This window comes from Pteropus vampyrus, unplaced genomic scaffold, assembly GCF_000151845.1.
Source record: "Pteropus vampyrus isolate Shadow unplaced genomic scaffold, Pvam_2.0 Scaffold37, whole genome shotgun sequence".
Classification (NCBI taxonomy): Eukaryota; Metazoa; Chordata; class Mammalia; order Chiroptera; family Pteropodidae; genus Pteropus; species Pteropus vampyrus.
The window spans coordinates 83,423-98,526 of NW_011888818.1; the positions used below are offsets into that span (position 1 = coordinate 83,423).

General features: G+C 33.2%; 1 non-coding gene and 1 pseudogene across 1 annotated transcript; one reads left to right on the top strand and one right to left on the bottom strand.

Annotated features, from left to right (window-relative positions):
• The first annotated feature begins 186 nt into the window (after window positions 1-186).
• On the top strand, window positions 187-319 carry LOC111738367. The gene has a single exon (XR_002779836.1). It is a non-coding gene; the product is annotated as a small nucleolar RNA SNORA70 (small nucleolar RNA).
• A 12,120-nt stretch (window positions 320-12,439) lies between these two features.
• On the bottom strand, window positions 12,440-12,946 carry LOC105290708 (annotated as a pseudogene).
• Window positions 12,947-15,104: the final 2,158 nt, after the last annotated feature.

Below are 15,104 nucleotides of genomic sequence, written 5' to 3' on the forward strand. Positions count from 1 at the left end.
TATGCTTCTGTATAAGTAAAATGAATGACAGCAATAATATAAGGGACTAGAGAGAAGAATTAGGATTTTTTTATTATATTGTACTCATATTGTTTGTAATGTTTATAGTGTTATTTAAAATTTATTATTAGCCATAAATGTATATCGCAATCTCTAGGATGAGCACTAAAAAACATAAAAAGAAAAATCCAGCCAATTAAGCTGACCATGCTCTTTTCCCTGTGGGGTCCGTTACGCAATGGCTACAAGCAGCAGTCTGTTGGCAGTGTATGAAGACTGTTGACTCATACATGTTGCCCTAAGAGGCATAGAGACAACATTTTTCAGTGAGTATGCATGTTTGAACTGAAGCAGTCCCCAGTGTAAGCTCCAGAGAAGCATGTAGGAGGCTTTCATCTCCAGGGCACAGTGACCAGGGTCCAAGTTGCTCAAGTCATTATGTCCATCTGCACCAAGATGCAGAACAAGGAGCATGTGACTGAGGCCCTATGCAGGGCCAAACTCAAGTCACCTGGCTGCTAGATCAGCCAACAACAGTAGAATACACATTTTTCTTAAAGTAGTGGGGTTTAACCAAGTTTAATGAAGATGAATTTAATGACAAGGTGGCTGAAAAGCAACTTATTTCAGAATGGTTGTAGAGTTAAATACATTACTAATTGTGGTCGCTGGACAAACTAGCGATTCCTGTACTTATAAGGGCTGTGGTGTTGTTCTAATCTTACTTACCAAAAAACCTACATTCTGTTTAAAAAAAAAAAATTAAGCATAACTGATATGTTAAGAAAAAAGAAAAAATGGAATCATGAAATGTTCACTTAAAATCACAAAAGGCGAAAAAAGAGAATGGAACATAAAAATAGCAACAAAATCAAGGGAAACAAATAGAAAACAGTAATGGATATAGTAGATATTAATCTAATTATGTCAATAACCACTTGAAATATCAGTGGTCTAAACGTACCAATTAAGAGATAGAGATTGCCAAAGTAGATCGAAAAGCAGGACCCATCTATATATCATCTACAAGAACCTAGTTTAAATATAAAGACACATAAAAATTTAAAAGTAAATGCATGGATAATGATTTAATATGATAAAACTAATAAAAAAGTGAGAGTAACTATATCGATTTCAAATAGAGCTTATTTCAGAGATAAAAATATTATCATGAATCAAAAGTGAACATTATAAAATGATAAAGGGATTGATTCTCCAAGAAGACATGACAATCTTTAAAGTGTATGTGCTTAACAATACAACATCAAAGTACATGAGGCGAAAACTAATACAACTGCTAAGAGAAATAGATTAATCCAATATCTAAGTTGGAGACTTCCACACTTCTCTATCACAAAAGGACAGATCTAGCAGGCAGAAAATCAGTAAAGACATAGTTGAACTCAACACCATTAATCAACTGGATATAATTGACATTTACAAAGTACTTCATCCAACAGCAGCAGAATACCCAGTTTTCTTAAGCTGACATGAACATTCACCAAGAGAGATTATAGATTGGGCCATAAAATTTAAAAATTTAAAAGAATAGAAATGATACAATGTTTACTATCAGACCATAAAAGGATTAAACTAGAAATTAGTAACATGAAGATAACTGACAAAGCCTAACATTCTTGAGGGTTAAACGATACATTTATAAATAACACATGGCACAAGCAGAAATCTCAAGACAAATTTAAAACTATTTTTAATACAAGGTTAATATATACAAGTCAATGACTTTTCTATATGCCAGGAATAAACAAAGTGAATTTGAAATTAAAAACACAATACTATTTACATTAGCACCCCAAAATATGAAATACTTAAGTATAAACCTAGCAAAATATGCACAACATTTATATGAGGGAAACTACAGAATTCTGATGAATAATATCAAAGAATAACTAAGTAAAGGGATAAATACTCCATGTACATGGAATGAGAGACTCAACATTGTCCAGATGTCAGTTCTTCCCAACTTAATCTATAGATTCAATGCAATTCCTATCAAAATCTCAACAAGCTATATAGTGGATTACAATAAACTGATAAAGTTTATATTGAGACTAAAAGAGCCTGAATAGACAATATAGAATTGAAGGAAAAGAATGAAGTTGGAGGACTGACACTACCTTACATCAAGACATACTAGAATGCTATAATAATCAAGACAGTGGGTTATTGGTGAAATAATAGATAAACAGATTAATGGAACAGAATAGAGACCCCAGAAATAAACTCCCATTTATATGGTCAGTTGCTCTTTGACAATAGAAGGGAGCAAAGATAGTCTACAACAGATGGTGCTGGAACAACTAGATATCTACATGCAATAATAAAAAAAGAAAAAAAGATGAATCTAGACCCAGATTCTACATCATTCACAAAAATTAATTCAAAAGAGATTATAGACTTTAAATATAAAATGTAAAGCTACAAAACATCTTGAAGATAACAGAGGAAAGAAATCCAGATAACTATGGGTATGGCGATAACTTTTAAAATAAACACCAAAGGCATGATTCATGAAATAAGTAATTAATAAATAGACCTCTTTAAATTAAAAACTTCAGTGCTGTGAATGATAATGTCAAGAGAATACGAAGGTAAGCCTCAGAATGAGGGAAAATATTTGTCAAAGTCATATCTGATCAAGTACTGTAATCCAATATATACAAAAAACTCTTAAAACAACAATAAGAAAATTAAGGAAAAAAATTTAAAAGTAGACCAAAGATTTTAGCAGACACCATACCGAAGAAGATATACATATGGTAAGTAAGCATATAAAAATTCTCCACAACATATTTTATCAGTGAAATGCAAATTAAAACAATGAGATACTACTATCTACCTATTAGAGTGGCCAAACCCAGGACACTGACAACACCAAATGCTGGTGAGGATGTGGAGCAAAAGAAAATCTCATTCATTGCTGGTAGATATGAAAAATGGTACAGTTACTTGAAAAAGGCAGTTTGGCAGTTTTTACAAAACTAAATGCACTCTTACTTTAAGATCAAATAATAGCGCTCCTAGGTATTTACCCAAAGGAGTTGAGAAGTTCCGTTCACACAAAAACCTACACATTGATGTTTAAGCAACTTTATTTATAATTGTCAAAACTTGGAAGTAACAGAGATGCCTTCAGGAGGTGAATGGATAAATAAATATAGTACATCTGGATAATGCATTATTACTCAGCACTAAGAATAAATGAGTTATCAAACCAATGAAAAGATATGAAGGAAATTTAAAAGAATATTACTCAGGGAAAGAAGCTAATCTGAAAATGGCTACACAGTATATAATCCCAATTTTATGACATTTTGGAAAAGGCAAAAGAACAATGACATTAAAAGAATAAGGTTGGCGGGAGGTAAGAATAAACAGGTGGAGCACAGAAGATCTTTAGAGCAGTGTAAATACTCTATATGATATTATAATGATGCATACATGTCATTAAATATTTGCTCAGATCCATAGAATATCCAACACCAAGAATGAAATGTAATATAAAGTATGAACTTTGGGTAATTATGATGTGTAAATGTAGGTTCATCAACTAACAAATGTACTTCTATGATAGGCAGTACTGTAAATTTGAGAAGTCAATGCATGCATGAGGTCAGAATGTATATGGAGAATCTCTGTACTTTCAATTTTTCTGGGAAACTAGAATTGCTCTGAAAACAAAATTTAAAAAGAATGTGAAATGAAATCTTTGTAGACAAAAATTTACATAATTCACCAGCAAATCAAAGCTAAAGAAATGTTTTAAAAATATTTCAAGAATAAGAATAAATATATAAAGAACACTTTCCCTCTTATTTTTAACTTCTAGCTGACAGATTTTAAGAAACTTTCTCTCAGAAGGCCAAATAGTAAACATTTGCACCTGCAGATCATAAAGTCCTGTCAGAACTACTCTACAATTGTAAAACAAAAGAAGCCACAGAAAACACATAAACAGATGACAATGGTTGTCTTTTTATAAAACATACTTACAAATTGTATTGCAAAAACATACAATAGACAAAGGAAAGCCTCTTCATAAATGGTGCTGGAAAAACTGGAAAGCCACTTGCAAAAGAATGAAACTAGACTGCTGTCTATCACCATTCACCCAAATTAACTCAAAATGGATCAAGGACATAAATAGAAGAACGGAAACAATAAATTACATAGAAGAAAACATAGATACTAAACTCATAGACCTCAGATTTAGACAGGATTTTACAAATTTGATCTCAAAGGCAAGAGAAGTAAAAGAAAAATAAATGAGACTATACAAATGAAAAAGATTCTGCACAGCAAAAGAAACCATCGATAAGGCAAAAGTGCAACCATCTGGGAGAATATATTTGCAAACAACGCCTCTAATAAGGGCCTAAAATCCAGAATACATAAAGAACTCATACAACTCAACCATAAAAAAAATAAAAAATAAAAAATAGGCAGAGCAACTGAACAGACACTTGTTCCAAGAAAACATACAAATGGTCAACAGACTATGAAAAGTGCTCAACTTCACTAGCTATTTGGGAAATGCAAATCAAACTACAATGAGCTACCATCTCACACCTGCTAGAATGGCTATCATCAATAACAGGACAAGTAATAACAAGCGTTAGAGAGGTTGTTGGGGAAAAAGAAACCCTCATACACTGCTGGTAGGAATGTAAACTGGTATAGCCACTATGGAAAGCAGTATGGAGGTTCTTCAAAAAACTAAGAATAGAATTGCCATATGACCCAGCAATCCTTCTTTGGGGTTATTACCCAGAAAACTTGAAAACATTTATCTGCAAAGATATATGTACCCTGATGTTCATAGCAGCATTATTTATGGTGGCTAGGACATGGAAGCGACCAAAGTGTCCTACGATATATAATTGAATAAAGAAGATGTGGTACATATATACAATGAAATATTACTAGGCCATAAGAAAAGATGAAATACTGAAATTTGTGACAGCATGGATGGATCTTGAGATAATCTTGCTAAACGAAATAAGTCAGACAGAAAAAATTGAAAACCATATGATTTCACTCATATATGGGATATAAAAGTGAATGCAGTAAAGAAATAATACAAACAGAGATTCATGTACATGGAGAGTGGATTAGTAGTTACCAGAGGGAAGGAGGACAGAGAAGGTAAATAGGGGTAAAGGGATTAGATATTTAGTGACACAAGGAAATCTAACTTTGGGTGGTGAACACACAGTGCAATATGTATATGATGTAGTGTTAAATGTACACTTAAAACTCAGTTGATTGTATTAATCAATGTCACTCCAAAAATTTTTAATTTAAAAAAAGAAATGCATCGAATATAAAACTGAAAGAAACAAATGAACATGATAAACAAGCAGAGACTCATGGACATGGGCAATAGTTTAATGGTTACCAGAGGGAAGGTAGGGAGATGCGGAGTAGATAAGGGTAAAGGTGGTCAAACATATGGTGACAGAAGGAAATTTAACTTTGAGTGGTGAACGCACAATGCAAAACATATATAATGTATTATTAATTGTATATTTTGAAACCTATATGATTTTATTAACCAATATCACCGCAACAAATTTAATAAAAAAAGAAAATAACCAAAAAAAGTGTATCTTCCAACTACATTCTCATGCACTAAAATAATTTTTTAAATGTGTATAAAAATGTAAACTCTAATATAAAATTTATAAGAGATATGAGGATATTAACCAAATAAAAAGTACAGAGGGTTAATATATAAGTGAAAAAAATGTCCAAATTTACATCTAATACAATAAATATATATTAAAATAATAAGTAACTAACATTTTATCTGTCAGTTAAAAATGTTATTGTGATTATTTTTCCTTTTGTTTATGTTGCTTTTTTTATGGTTATGCCATAGCAATGGCATGTGGCCAGACAAGTGGGAACTTTCAGATGTGGTTGGTTAAATCAGATTATTTAATATTCTAGTGATAAGAATATAACATAAAACAATAGCCCTAAAAGTTAGCATGACTTTTCATTCATCAACACTCTTTGGGAACTGATTCCTTGAGGACAAAAAATGTTTAATCAACATATATTTTTTGAAAACCTACCTGTTTGATAGTATTCAAACCTGTAAATTACCTAAGTCTCTGGGATATAATTGTTAATAATATGCAGGACATTTTAATAAAACATTAAATTAATAAAGCTGGCATAAAATTGCATTCAGTATGTTCTCATTTTGTCATAATTACATTATATACATCTGTCTATAAAATATACAGAAACATATATGCTAAAATCTTATGATATACATGTTCATGTGTATTATTTTCTGCATTGTACTCACTTTCTATTATAATATACATTGTTTTTATTTGCAAAATAAAAAAGTTCTATTCTCACACGTAATGAAAATATATATTTTCCTCATGGCAAAGTTGGAAAGTGAGTTTAGTATCAGTATGAAAAATAATCCATACTCTCACAGAATATATAAATTATTACCATTTAGGGAATTATAAATTTTCTAGATTTTATGTAATTACATATATAAAGAGTTTATATTGATAATAAATTTGTTAATAAATTTAGCATCCTGAAGATGATATGTGAAGTTTAATAAATGCATGAACTATTAATAAACATAATTATTAATTGCTGCATAATTCTACATAATTTTACATAATGACACATAGTACTATGAAATCTATTTAGTTGTTTCTGGACAATTATGTTTTTTATTTAAACATTACAAACAGTACTGTAATACATATTTATAAGTATTTGCATGAGTTTTAAAAATATGTATATAAGTATTGTTTCCTTTAACAGATTTTTAGAATATATAGTGCTCTGTGAAAATGTAACATTTTAATGGACCTTTGTATATAATGTAAAGTTTGTTTTCTTTAGAAATCTAGATGTTCCTAAAACAAATCATATTAATTGTTGAGATTTGGGCAGTTTAACACTGATCTTTTAAGCATTGTTTTTCTAATAAATGGTTATATCTGAAGTAAAACAATTATAATTTTGGTAAAATGCTAGTTTTAGGACTGGGTATTTTCTTATGGAAGGCAGACACCTGATGACACTAGATAATTTTTGGGGAAAAGATAAGGAATCCTGAGGATGAGAAAAACATTAGAGGATGAGAAAAACATTAGAGGAGGAAATAAATGTGTATGACAGTTAGCCTTGAGTATCTTTCCTGCTCCATACCGAGTCGTAGTGTTCATTGTTTCCATGTTAAGCAATTGAGTCCTGCTGTAAAGAGGGGAGTCTTTAAAATCCAGATATATGACAAGACTAAAAGCCTGGTTAAGTGATTTATTCATTTCTAATTATTAAAATATGAGATGAAATATATGCATATTATAGAATTTTTTTACATAGAACAATATAAAGGAAACTAAAATGTGCTTCACATCTTACCACTACAAAACCACAACTGTTTCAATGTTTTTATACCTTTAAAAAATTATCAAGAGATGGTTCAGACAAAAAAAAAAAAGAGCAGCCACCAGCTAGAATTCACATTCTCATTATTTCTATTTATTTCTTTATATTTATAATACGTTCAATTAATTTGGATAGATTCGCAATCGATATTTCAATTCTGATTTGTAAATGTTCAGAACCCAATATTTCAGCGTACATTATTTTAATTACCTTTTTGTCCTGCTTTAAATATAATTCCATACATGCTTCGAAGTTTAATGCTGCTTGCTGCACTACATCTCTTAGTGATGCACAACATCACTAACGTAAAAGTTTCTGGATATGAGTTCATGTTAAACACTGAGGATAGATATGATGTTAACTCTAGGATGATGAGAGGTAATGGAACAAACCAAAAACTGTATGCTAATTATTTCTGTTTCCCAAAGTCCATTTGTTTTAGCTAGCTTGGGCAGCTATATCAAATACCATAAACTTGGGTGACTTAAAAAACAAATGTCCATTTATCATAGTTCTGGAGGTTGGAAAGTACACCATAAAAGTGCTGGCAGATTCAATGTCTAGTGAGAGCCACCTTCTCCCAGTGTGCTTACGTGGCCTTTCCTCCTTGCTTGTTCCTGGAGAGAGAGAAATTTCCTGTCTCTTCCTCTTCTTTTAAGGGCATTGATCTCACCATGAGGACCCTACTGTCATGACCGAATCTAACCCTAATTACTTCCCAAATACCGTCACATTGGGCATTAGGGCCTCTGCATATGAATTAGGGCAAAAGTCAGGGGACACAAATATTTAGTCCTTAACATCATTACAATCTTTCTGAAAGGCCTGTGTCTTCTACCACTGATTACAACTTAGCTGTCGAAAGCTAGCATTATATTTGAAACATGACTTATTTAAAATCTAACTTAGAATAGATTAAAAGATTAGGTGAGAATACTTCACAACCAGTATCTGTAAGCAGAAGAGCAGTATTGATATGTCTAGTGTCAACATAGAAGGATGCCTTATTCTACCAGTTAAATTTATGTTATTTGTTTCCACTGTTTACACAGTCTTCTACCTGTTTCATATACTTATTCATATATCCTCTTCCTACTCTAAATAGACTTCAAACTAAGAGTATGCAATAACCATGTTCTTATAATACATAAAACTTACACAAACCATAATGCCATATACCTGAAACTAATATAACATAATATTGAATGTCAACTGTAATTGAAAAATAATTTTAAAAATTAAAAAAATTAAAAGTTTAGTTGTAACAAGAATAATAGGTAAAACATTATATATACAAATATAATACATAAAGCTTTTAGAATGAACATATTTTTTATATTCTCTTCCACTGAGGGACTGCTCGAGGGAGGAAGTGGAGAGGAAATGAGATTTTTGCAATTTTTCAGTCTCTTCTCCCTTCCTCTTGATCTCATCTATCAATCACAAACACATCTACATGCTTTTTGTGTCATCTATGCACAGTCAAGAAATATCTTGCACAGAAATTCATCTGCCTAATAACATATCCCTGTATTTCAACTTTTTACCAAGTTTCACCAAACGCTTGGACTATTTCATTTTTGTTAGCTCACTGTTGATGACAGAATATAGGTTATTCTGCTGTCTTGTGACTAAAGAAATATTTAAATAACCAAAATTATATTAACCCAAATTAGTTTAAATTGGTGGTAAATTAAATGGTTGAGCAGTGTCTGGTTAACTGGTAAGGAAATAAATCACACCTTTGGAAGAGGGAATGTTTGCCTCTGCGTTAGCTTCTACAACTAGCTCCAAAGAATTTACACTGGATCTAAGCCTCTCCTCCCAATCCAATATCATGTTAATCAATATCTAAGTTTACTCTGTAATTGGACTCAACTCTTCCATATTTGAAAGCCTTCATAAATAGCACTGAAAGCTGTGAGATTCCAGAGAAAAGGGATAGTCTTGAATGGCTGTGAGTCTACTCATAACTTTATGTCTCTGTTGGTTCCTTTGTCTTGTACACTCCACTATCTGTCCCTTTAAGGAACTTAGAAATCAAAGGACGCCAGTATCCTGTCTATCGAGGCAAACTGAACAGCAGCTAATCTTACCACCTTCTGAATAATTTAAAATGTCTTCTGTGTTTTATCATTATGTACAACACCAATCATTAGATAAGTAGAACAAATAAATATCTTAACCAGTAACTCAATTAATTTGTGTTTATGTTTTGCCTTATTGTTAAAAAAGAATTAAAATGGTGTACATAATTAATTATGTACTTTATGATTAGATTGAAATAGGCATAAAGTAATCAGCAATTAGGAAAGAATGAACAAGATTAAGTTTCTAGGCCCTTTTGCTTATCTGCTTTTATGAGTAGACTGTGATTCATCTATTCTGATTATCAAATATAATAATGTATTTTATTTTTCCTCATACAAAAAGGCTGTCTTCCCAGGGACAGAACTATTTCACAGAAGATTGAACCTTAAAGAAATAGGAAAATATATTAATATCTGTAGATTGTTTTAAGTGTAATTTAAAGATACAAGGAATTTCAAAATTCCACAGCAAAAATGTTATTTTCTCCATAAGACTCTGTGACAAATGTGCCTATTTGGTCAAGTGGATGACTTGCACGCAGTGATAATGAAAGAGTCAATATTTTATGGCAACTAGATATAGGCGGTGACAAACTACTTCCCTCACTACTCCCCACATGGTCTCTTAAGGCCAGCCCCATAAATAGATGGATGTAACTGCTGCAGCTTTAGTGAGAATTAAGAAGTAGCAAAAGTCTGCATCTACAGCTGAATTAGATTCTTTTTTCTAGTATCACCAGTGGGACAAAGTAAGAAAGACTGCTTACAGAAGGCTACTATAAAGAGCACATATTTTAACTGGAAGAGGTACAATTTTTTTAATCCGTCATTCCCTATATTAGCTTAATAGATTAATTTAACATGGGACAATGATGGCATTTTGATCCTGATGCACATTTAGTGCCTCACTAAATCACTTACTTTATACTCGTCGATTTCCTCTCTAAGTCTCAGTTGCATCAAGTACAAAATAGGGAATAATGACTAATTATTTCTCATGGCCTACCTAGAAGAAATGCTTTATTGTCCCCTAATATCCACTGCAAATCTAATACTCTAGTACACTACTGCTTCTAATTACCACCTTCCAAGGCACAAAGAAGATCAGATCTAACATGGGGAAATTTTCAATGGAATCGACATTAATAAAATTGAACTCTGATGTTTCTTTCCAACCCCCTTCAATGTTAGACTCTGTAGTAGACACTGTTGGTGCTCTGTCCAGGGGCACATATTCCCCCGAATGCTGTGAAAGTTGATTGCTAACAGCTCCCAGCTATACCCCTTTTCTGAGAATTGCTCTCAATCAACACAAGCCAATTCGTCCTAAAATGACTGGAAGATAATGTCCTCATCCTAGGCTCAGCCCTCAGCCAACGACAGACTTAAAAGAGTATATAATATTCTGGCCCTCTGATTCATGTTGGTATTATTCTATTGCCAGTAATGCTTCAGAGCTTCCTATGGGGTCAGACTGAGCTATTCTTCAGCGGCACCCATTTCTTTGCCTGCTTCTTTCCTTGTCTTCTTTTAATTCTTTTGCTTTTTTTCAGGATTCCCCAAAGAGCACTTCCTCAACAAACCATTTACTAAAGAGCCCCTGTCTCATCCTACGCTTCTAGGGAATGTGACCGGACTCATGTATCCCTCATAATGCATTGGGCTTCAACTTAAACATATCTAATCCTTGGAGCTAGCTTGCCCCTTTTGTGTGGTAACAACATACAAGGAGATACATTTGGACATGAAGTGAAATTTAAAACCAAAGCAAATCACAAAAACTACCAGAACAACAGGATGAACTTCATCATTTCCCAGTCTTGGGTTTTGCTTTAATATAACCATGCTTTCCCAGTAGAACAGGTGTGGCGATGTGGAGACATAGATATTTAGGTAATTTATAAGAGCCATGGGATGTGTGCATGTATGGGTGAATATGCATGTGAACATGCGTGGCATGTGTGTGAGAGAGGAGTGAGAAGGGGAGAGGGAGAGAGAGAAGACTTAATTCACAGATTCTCAAACTTAAGGACACATTGGAATCACCTTGAGGACTTGTTATAACCAATTACTGCAGCCCCACCCCTGTCTCTGATATAGGATGGGCCTGAGAAATTACATTTAAAAGTTTTCAGGAAATTTAGACATCGTTGGTCCAAAACCAAATTTTGAGAAACATTTGTCTACAGAAACGGCGTTCAATAAAACATTCTGAGATGATTGATAGAATGTCCTATAATCTATTTTGTCCAATATAGGTAACACTAGCCATTAGGTACACCTAGAGTTTCCCTAGCTGGTAGACTCATTTTTTCTTTTTTCAATTTAATTTCTAACTAAAAGCTATGTCATTTTAATGTCATTTATTTTCCATTACATGGACCCCCACTCAAACTCCTGCTGAGATCTCCTCAAAAATGAACATAGTAACTTCACTCTATTAGTTACTTTGAATTTTATTTGCCTTTGCCTTTTTAAAATACAATATAAAATAAGGAATCTCGGTAAGCAGGGCACTTTGGAGCAGTACTTAATGTGTCAGACTTTTTTGCTTTGTGGCAAATTTCCTATTGGTTCTTTCTTATCTCACTTTTGGGTTATTTAATATAAAACCATAAATTAAATTTTATCATTCTTATTACAATTTTGTTAGCCAGTTATGCAAGTATTTTTTCCTCTATCTTTCTATTTATAGTTTCTTAAATTTCCTGACTTACTTTATATATCCATTTATTAAATATTGTATACTTCCTTCCTCCAGAACTCTCATTATCTCTTACTTGTTTTTCTAAATTACATATAATACTACTAAAAAAAACTCAGCGTATATTTTTTTACTCCCTTTTTCCTCAGTTCCACTTCTCATCAAATATAACATCACTATTTTTCTTTTCTTTTTTAAGTGTATAAACTATTTATTATCAGACAAAGCCTACAGATTTATTTCTTCTTGGACACACCTACAGTGCGGCCTTGGACACAGGTTGTCTTGGTGTGCTGGCCTCTAACACGAAGTCCCCAGAAATGGTGCAACCCTCTGTGGGCCCAAATTTTCTTCAATCGCTCCATGTCTTCAGGGAGCTCGTTGTCCAGATCATTGGCCAGGACCTGGCTGTATTTCCCATCCTTCATGTCTTTCTGTCTGTTTAAGAACCAGTCTGGGATCTTGTACGGCTGTGGATTTTGTATAATGGTGATTACATGTTCCACTTCATCCTCAGTGAGCTCTTCTGCCCTCATTGAAAGCAGGTCAATGTTTGCTTTCCTCAGCAGCACATGAGCATATCTTCGCCCCACACCCTTAATTGTGGTGATGGCAAAGGCTATTTTCTACTGCCCATCTATATTGGTGTTGAGTACTCACAAAATGTGCTGAACTTCTCAGGGATTACTAGAGACATGTTGTAGCCGCAGCGGCAGCGTGTAGGCCTCCTATGGAAAAGAGTAACATCACTATTTTTCTTCATGCTTACAGCAGAAATATTAATTTAGTGACTGTTCCTCGTTTATTTCAGAAATATTTATGGATTATAAAATATGGCTAAGAGTAATGCTTAAAATATTCTTGGGCACTGCACTCATGGAGCTTATACAGTCATACACTGCATGACGATATTTTAGTCAGTGACAAACCATATGTATGACAATGGTTACATAAGATTATAATGGTGCTGAATTTTCTTTAAGAAATAAAAGTATAAATGGTTTGGGAGGAATTTTTTTTTTTTCCTCTGATGGGAGCAGTATCTATGGGGCTTGGTAATAGATTACTTCTCACTCACAGCATCTCACTTTTGAGTGCACAGTTTACATCCCAGTCAGCCACTGACCTGTTTTAGCACAGAGGAACCTGTACTTCAGAGTAGACTGCTTTAAATATTTTGTTGAGGAACTAAGATCATGTACAAGGTCATAAGTCAACAGAAATTACCTTAACAAGTATTAAGTGCCACTTCCACTTTAATAAAAGCTTTCTATGGTAGTGTGGAACCAGCCTGTCTCTACACTTTGGAAATATTTTTAGGTTATAATGCTATAAAACATAAGTAGGTTTTATTTCTTTCATAGATTTTATGTAGGAGAGATAGGGTCCCAAAAAGAGTCGATGAAACTAAAAACAATTTCCCAAAGTCAAAATACTGAGTCTTCGGTTCTACACTGTATTCATGTTAAACACCCTCTGTTTATGTATACCACAATTTTTTTTTAAATCTGGCCACTCCAACATTCGAGTGCCAAAACCACATCGTTGTGACAATCTCCTATATTCTGTTATCACTCCATCTTTTTCTTATTCCTACAGATCCTCGGGTCACCTTTCACTCTCTCTTCACAGTCACTGTTATGATCGTCTACACCTTATCTAACCAGTTTCTTCTCAATAGTCTCAATTGGTCCAGCCCACATCCCTGCTCATGTAGCAGCACAGACAGTTTTAATGTTCTATTTCTTACCCTGTTGGAAGAAGGCAGGGGTAGGGCTTATGGGACAGTGTTTATAAAGTCTACAGCAGTGTACAGTCATGTCCTAGGCTTTACATTCACTCTCCGCTCACTCACTGACTCACTCAGAGCAACTTTCAGTCCTGCAAATTGTAGTCATGGCAAGTGCCCCTATAAAAGTTTACTTTTTTATCTTTTATATCATATTTTACTATAGCTTTTCTATGGTCACAAATGTTTAGTTATTCAAATGACATATTATAATTGCCTATAGTATTCAGTACTATAATATACTGTACAGGTTTGTAGCCTGGAAACAATTGTCTTTACCATCTAGGTTTGTGTAAGTGCACTTTTTGATGTTCACACAATAATAAAATTACCTAATTACTAATTTTTCAGAATGTAATCCTGTCATTACGCAATGCATGACTGTACACTCTCTGATGTTCCCAGAATGACAAAATCGCTTAATGATGCATTTCTCAGAACTTATCTCCGTCATTAAGCAGTGCATGGCTGTAGTTTAATAGACAAAGAATTTGTTTAATAATTGTACATTTTTACAAGTAACAAACTGGTATGCAGAATTTAACAGGATGTGCTAAATTTCATGCAAGTATATATAGGATATCTTTTCAAACAAAATCTCAGTCCCTATCAGGTAAATCTCACTCAACATGCTTAGGAGAATAGAAGAGGGAAAATGCAAGCAGGTCCTGATACAAGAGGAAGCACAGGAAACCAATATGTGTTGGAGAAAATAAACCAATTAGAAAAACTGGGAGAGGTATCAAATCATTTTAAAAAAAGAATGATAGGTTAATAGAAAAATTATATATTTACACTAATTATAACAAGACAGTTGAGGGGTTTTAAGTGTGTGAAGAGAGAGTTTTGTTTTATAAAAGACTTGTGAGGAATGTTGATAGCTTGAACTAGGATCACAACAATAGAAAAGTAAACATAGATTTAAACGTGTTTTAAAATCTGAACTCAGAAGGTTATGGTAATGGATTGTGGGGGATAAGAAAGAAGGAAATGTCAAGTGGAGCTTTCTGATTGCAAAGTGCAAAAGGGAATAAATGATGTCACTAAATAAGGAGGTAAGAAAGGA